Source organism: Babylonia areolata, chromosome 6 (genome assembly GCF_041734735.1).
Source record: "Babylonia areolata isolate BAREFJ2019XMU chromosome 6, ASM4173473v1, whole genome shotgun sequence".
Classification (NCBI taxonomy): domain Eukaryota; kingdom Metazoa; phylum Mollusca; class Gastropoda; order Neogastropoda; family Buccinidae; genus Babylonia; species Babylonia areolata.
Window position 1 is genome coordinate 53,141,523 of NC_134881.1, and position 7,500 is coordinate 53,149,022.

Sequence of the window (7,500 nt, forward strand, 5' to 3'; positions counted from 1 at the left end):
ACAGATAGATAGATAGATCAAAATGATCATTTAATAAAATAAATTTTTCAAAATCTGCATCAAGCATTATTCGCGATTGGAGTTTCCGACATAAAAAAAAAACCTGTTTTAAGCAAAGCCAATATTTTAGATTTTTTAAATATTTAAAGGTTCCGTATTCATAGTGTAGTTTGAAGGGTTTTTTTTCGACGGGCGCAATAGCCGAGTGGTTAAAGCGTTGGACTGTCAATCTGAGGGTCCCGGGTTCGAATCACGGTGACGGCGCCTGGTGGGTAAAGGGTGGAGATTTTTACGATCTCCCAGGTCAACATATGTGCAGACCTGCTAGTGCCTGAACCCCCTTCGTGTGTATATGCAAGCAGAAGATCAAATACGCACGTTAAAGATCCTGTAATCCATGTCAGCGTTCGGTGGGTTATGGAAACAAGAACATACCCAACATGCACACCCCCGAAAACGGAGTATGGCTGCCTACATGGCAGGGTTAAAAACGGTCATACACGTAAAAGCCCACTCGTGTGCATACGAGTGAACGTGGGAACTGCAGCCCACAAACGCAGAAGAAGAAGAAGAAGAAGGTTTTTTTCTTTTTCTTTCTTTTTTTAAGTATTGTCATGAAAAAAAAACCCCAAGAAACCCCGAAAGAGGTGCTGTAGATATAAATCAAGTGCACCCTTCTCGAGAAGCTTGACAGGACGATTATCGCGAGTCCTACAACTGCCGTGAAGTCAGTGTGTCTGGTCACACACCAAGCCAGGTGCGAACAGAGTGGGCTTTTTGCCGATGGCTGGCAGCGACACCCAGTCAGAATTTTGAGATGGTGCCTTCTCATAAGGTAGAAGTGGTGTCTTTTTTTTTTTTAAATTTTTTATTCTTATCATTCTTATTCTTATTCTCCTTATTATCATCATGAATTTTTGTTGTTTTTTTATTTTTGTGGGCGAGGGGATGATGGTTAATTCAGTCTATCGTAGCAGAGTCGTGAGATTTTTACTTCTTTTTTTTTTTTTTATCATTCTTATTCTTATTCTCCTTATTATCATCATGAATTTTTGTTGTTTTTTTAAATTTTTGTGGGCGAGGGGATGATGGTTAATTCAGTCTATCGTAGCAGAGTCGTGAGATTTTTACTTCTTTTTTTTTTTTTCTTCTTTTTTTTTCGCGTCGTGTGAGGTTCTGTTTTTTGGAGTTTGTTCTTTGTTTGGGGTTTCTTCCGTGTAGTGTTGACAATGGAGATTGTGATGTACTGGAGAGGGTTGGCGTGTGGTGGTGGAGGTGGTGGTGGTGGTGGTGGTGGTGGTGATTGAAGTGTCTGCGATTCCGTGATTCCCGTGGAATGAGACTTCCAGAGAACCAGCCAGCCAGTGGCCCTGGTGTGTGTGGGTGTGGGTGTGGGTGTGAGGCGTGAGGCGTGGAGAATACATGACCCGTGGGACAACTGTGGTGGTGTGGCGAAAGGTAAGTGGAACATAAGCAACAACAACAATAATAGCAGCAGTAGCAACAACAATAACAACAACAACAACATTCAACCATACAAGCAAACAACAACAACGACAAAAAAAACCCAAAAAAACAATGACAGCAAGAAATAATGTTCTTCTTGTTTGTACATTATTGTGGGTGTCCTGAATGTGTGTGTGTGTGTGTGTGTGTGTGTGTGTGTGTGTGTGTGTGTGTGTATGTGTGTGTGTGTGTGTGTGTGTGTGTGTGTGCGTGTGTGTGTGTGTGTATCTGTGTCTGTGTGTTTGTGCGAGCGTGTCTGTCTGTCTGTCTGTCTGTCTGTGTGTGAGAGAGAGATATATATATATACATATATATATAAAGTGTCTGTGTGGTCGTGTGTGTATCTGTGTGTGTGTGTGTGCGTGCGTGCGTGCGTGCGTGCGCGTGTATGTGCATGTGTGTGTGTGCGCTCGCTCGTATATGTGTATGTATGTGTGTGTGTGTGTGTATGTGTATGTGCATGTGTGTGTGTATGTGCGTGTGTGTGTGTATGTGCATGTGTGTGTGTGTGTGTGTGTGTGTGTGTGTGTGTGTGTACATGCAGTGCTCGCGTTTGCGTGCGTGCGTGCGTGCGTACGTAAGTGTGCACATGTGCCCTACTTCCAAACCTTACAGACGCACTTTATCACACTGCTCTCTGTCATACGTTCGTCCAATTCGTCACAAATATTCTATTTCCTCAAATACAGTAAGAGGGTTTGGGATGGAGGGGGGTGCGAGGGGGGGGGGACGAAGAGGGGGGAGGGAGGCGGGGGAGAGGGGGCGGGGGGGGGGGGTGGGGGAAGGAAAGCACACCCAGCAATGCATAGTTGACATCTGCTCTGTTACATTTCATGCAGAAGATCAAATACGCACGTTAAAGATCCTGTAATCCATGTCAGCGTTCGGTGGGTTAAGGAAAGAAAGTTCCTGCGTTCAGATTCACAAAATGTTGTCTGCTGTGCGTGGGTACCTGTACGGTGGAATATGAAAACAAGATCATACCTAGCATGTACACTCCGAAAATGGAGTACGGCTGCCTTCATGGCAGAGTAATTAAACAAAACGGTCATGCATGTAAAGTGTTACATGCATGTGTGAGCGTCAATGTGTGCGTGACTGAAACCTGACTGAATGACGAAACAGGAAACGAATGATGAGCGACCACCGTCAACTGCTCGTTAGCTCTACCCAGGTACGCAGTCTGTTGTGCAGATGACTCTGTGTTTGCAAAGCCCTCACAGCTTGGTCTCTGACCGAGGATAGGCGCTACATAACTTGTCCGTATCATCATCATCATCATCATCATCATCATCAACAACATCTGCTGTGCCAGTTTCTGTTTGTGGACTTTTGGCAACAACAGAAAACCATAGAATCGGCTGCTTCAAATCACGTTGTCGTCTCTGGTGGAATTTAATGTCCGCCGAAGGTGTATACAGGTCTGGCCATGACGGGCGGTAAAAAAAAAAAAACTCCCAGAAAACAGCGCGTGTTGGAGCTTGATTGGCTAGCGTGGGTCACGTGATTTCTTTTGTGCGATCGGAGCTGGATTGCTGATTCTCCCCCCCCTTACCCCCTCCCCCAGCCCCCCCTCCCCCTCCTCTACACACACACCTCACCCCCGCCTCCTCCCATCCTGGCTTTTAATTGTCCACCAGGGAATTGTTCTTGACATGATTTATTGATGATGAAGGAATTTCTCGAGGAGAAGTCTGCAGGGGGTGGGGGGACGCCCTCAAGTTGTAGCACGACCCTTTTGGCTGCAGGCTGAACACTTCAGGAGGAAAGTGGCCGAATGGTTAAGACGCTCACACAGCCGGTACAGAATCCGCGAGAGCCTGGGTTCGAATCCCGCTCTCTCATCTTTTCTCCCCAAGTTTGACAGACTGGAAAATCGAACTGAGCGTCTAGTCATCCGGATGTGATGGTAAACCGAGGTCCCGTGTGCAGCACGCACTTGGCGCACTGAAAAAAGAACCCACGGCAACGAGATTGTTGTCTTCGGGCAAATTTCTGTTGCAGAAATCTCACTCTGATAGGTACAAAAATATACATGCATGCACTTAAGGCCTGACTCAGTTGGGTTACGCTTGCTGGTCTGGCATCTGCCTAGCAGATGTGGTGTAGCGTTTATGGATTTGTCTGAACGCAGTGTCGCCTCCTTGAGAAACTGAAACTGAAACCGAAACTGAAACCGAACACATTGTGTGAATGATGTGGTGTGAATATATATGCAAATTGTGTTGTGTTGTGTTGTGTTGTGGTGTGTGTGTGTGTGTGTGTGTGTGTGTGTGTGTGTGTGTGTGTGTGTGTGTGTGTGTGTGTGTGTGTGTGTGTGTGTGTGTGTGTGTGCAGGAAGGCATGGAAGTATTTGAGAGTTCGGCTGGATGTCTGTGCGAGTTTATGCATGTCATTTTAGTGTTTAGATGCATGTTTTACGCGTCGGGATTTTGCGTTCTGCAGCGCAGTTGAGCGTTATTGGTAAAATCATCATTGTCATCATCAATATCATTAGTATTATTATTATATGTAGTAGCAGCAGAAGTAGTAGTAGTATTGTTGTTGTTGTTATTGTGTTAAAAAAAAAATCATTATTGTTGTTGTTGTTATCATTATTTGGTATGCTTTAGTAGTAGTAGCAGTAGTAGTAGTAGCAGCAGTGGCAGTAATAGTAGAGGTGGCAGCAGCAGTAGAAGTTGGAGCAGTTCACTGAACAACAATGTCTTCTTTGAGCGATGCTGGCATGATGGGAAGCTTGTAAACGATATGTTGTCACTGTGTGTGTGTGTGTGTGTGTGTGCCATCGTGTGTGTTACATTTCACCGTGTGTCCACGTCCGGTACAAGCGAACGCATGTGTGCATTTGAGGTTTGTTTCGGATCCACTCTATTTACGCATACCCCAGATTCAAACACTCGACTGTTGGCCGCCCTACTTTCTCTGTCTCTGGACCTTGCAATTGGAATGAACTTCCTCTTTCGCTTCGTCAAGTCTCCACACTCAGCTCTTTCAAGTCTGGCCTTAAAACCCACCTCTTCCCAAAATAGCCTCCCTTGCCTGCCTCTTCCTTGTCTTTAGTTTCTACAGTTTTAGAGTTATGCATGCGTGTGAATGACTGGTGCGAAAGCGTTTTGATTTGTCTCTGCACAAGATTCAGCGCTATATAAATACCATTATTATTATCATTATTGTTGTTATTGTTCACCCGGACGTGTTTGCGGGCGTGTGAGAGTTTGCACAATAAATCAGAAATTATGCAATGTGAGATAGGAAGTTTTCTGTAGTTCACATCATGGAATTTTAACTTTAAAAAGCATGGTGAGCAAAAATCTTAACTTAGTCATTTCAACATTCTAACGGACAAATGTCCATGAAAATTTGTATCTTAAAACATTTATGTCTCATGATGTTGTTAGTTCAGTTTGATACAAACCCACTGATATTAATTTTTTACTTCTATCAAACAATTGCCCATGAAAATTATAGCTTAATACGTTTATGTCTTTTGATGTTTTTAATTCAGATTTGATACAAATCCACTGATATTTACTTCTAACAGACAATTGTCCATGAAAGTTATATCTTAATACGTGTACATCTTTTGGATGTTTTTAGTCCAAATTCGATACAAATCCACTGATATTTACTTCTGTTTATTTGTATTTATTTATTTGTATTTATTTTTTTGTCACAACAGATTTCTCTGTGTGAAATTCGAGCTGCTCTCCCCAGGGAGAGCGCGTCGCTACACTGCAGCGCCACCCCCCCACCCCCACCCCCTTTTTTAAAAATTAATTAATTTATTTATCTTTTTTTTTCTTTCCTGTATCCAGCTTTATTTGTTTTCCCTATCGAAGTTGATTTTTCCGCAGAATTTTGCCAGGAACAACTCTTTTGTTGCCGTGGGTTCTTTTACGTGTGCTAAGTGTATGCTGTATACGGGACCTCGGTTTATCGTCTCATCCGAATGACTAGCGTCCAGACCACCACTCAAGGTCTAGTGGAAGGGGAGAAAATATCAGCGGCTGAGCCGTGATTCGAACCAGCGCGCTCGGATTCTCTCGCTTCCTAGGCGGACGCGTTACCTCTAGTACATCACTTCACTTCTAACAGACATTTGTCCATGAAAATTATATCTTAAGACGTGTACGTCTTTTGATGCTTTTAGTCCAGATTCAATACAAATCCACTGATATTTACACGGGAAAGAATGAAAGTGAAAACAATGAGGACGGCAATGTGGCAAATGAATGCCCCTTTAAACACAGACAACTTCAACTCTCGCCACGCAACCTTGTGTTTCATCTTCTAGAGTTATTTCCCCTTTCACATTTAGATTTTGTTCAAGGGAAATCAACAGTAAATAACATAGGCTGTCCAAGTCAGTGTGTGAAATTATGAATTTTTTTTGTAAAGGAAAATTGCGAAAATGGTAAACTATCTTTCTAGCAGTCACGTTTGTTGTTGTTGTTGTTTTTTTATAATAGAAATATTTGGATGTTTGTACAGATGTATTATTCACCGTATAATTATCATTATTATCATTATTCTCTAGTTGAGCGACATAAAATCTTGATTACAAGTTGGCTTATATTTGATATCACAAAAAACCACCAATAAAACACCATTACTTATTACGTACTATTATGCAATAGTGACACTATACTGTTTAAAATAATCTATATGGACTATTTTATGCTGTAACAAATGGGAGAACGTGTTATTTTCTCATATTTTCATAACACGTTTGAAACATACCACTGGATTCCGGTTTCAGGTTCACTAAGTAAAGAAGGAAAACGCAAAAAAGCGTCATATTGTTGCAATGGTTTGCAACGTTTGCAGGCGTCGCAAGAAAAATAACCATTCTTATAATTACCAATAATCGCAGCTTAAGATTTCATTGGATACACTCGCCTTTTACATTTTCTTTCACAAACATTGAGGTTTGTAACAAACAGGAGAATTGTGTCATTTTTTCATATTCTATAAAAACACGTGAGAAAATTTAATGTCTGGTGTAATAGGAACATATTAAAAAAAAAAAAAAGTCTATAAGATATAATGGAGTGATACAGGCAATGTGGTCTGCAAGGTTTATGAGTATCCACACACACATGGTCACTGATACGTCAGTATGTGTGTCTATACACGCAGTCATATTCAATATGTCAATGACGCTTTGTTGATGTGCTTGTGTGTGTTATCTGGTATATATGTCTGTCACAGTATCTCTCTGATAGGTGTGTCTGTCTAGATCTTGTCTACTTCACTGTCTCTGTATGTTGCTGTGTCAACATGTCTGTGTCACTGAGTCTAGATATTTGTCACTGTGTCTGTGTGACACTCTCTATGCGGCACCATTTTATATGTTCTTGATTACGTTATTGTAGCACACAGTATTTCTAGTTACACCAGACATCTTGCGGAATTATTTGATTTGAAAAAAAAGGTTTCCAGCTACACACTAAGTGCGAGCACACACATACACACAGATACTCGCGCGTGAATATTTGCTCACACACACAGGCCTACACACACATGCCGTATGCATATATGATCACACACAGACACGACCGTACCACACACGTAAAGTGCTTGCACGCTTTTACTACACACACACACACACACACACACACATTTACACAAATACACACGCACATATCTTGCATTTGTGCACACACGGGCAAACCCACATCCATGCTCAATGGTTCATTCCACTTTAAGTGGAAAGACGGTCACCTATGGACTTCTGCACATCCATGCCAACAGTTGAGTGCACGCACACGCACGCCTGCAACCCACAATATTGTCGCATGTGTGCAGAGATACTCGTAGGCGCGCATGCCCACTCCATCATGGTTTCACAAATTCACACGCCCGCAAACACACGCACGTGAAAAGCACACACATGCTCAACTACACTGACACACGCGCACGCTCGCACCCGTGCATATGCACCTTGATATGTGAGATAGGTCATTAATTTTGAGCTGTCAGCCAACGTGTGCG

General features: G+C 42.5%; 1 protein-coding gene and 1 long non-coding RNA gene across 2 annotated transcripts in view; both read left to right on the plus strand.

Annotated features, from left to right (window-relative positions):
* LOC143283447 (potassium voltage-gated channel subfamily KQT member 1-like) overlaps positions 1-7,500 on the plus strand; it is a 272,354-nt gene that overhangs the window by 1,878 nt on the left and 262,976 nt on the right. The window lies entirely within an intron of this gene.
* Positions 1,281-7,500, plus strand: part of LOC143283446 (uncharacterized) — a 191,378-nt gene continuing 185,158 nt past the window's right edge. Inside the window, exon 1 of the long non-coding RNA XR_013055407.1 lies at positions 1,281-1,458. This is a non-coding gene — a long non-coding RNA (uncharacterized LOC143283446). The remainder of the gene's footprint in view (positions 1,459-7,500) is intronic.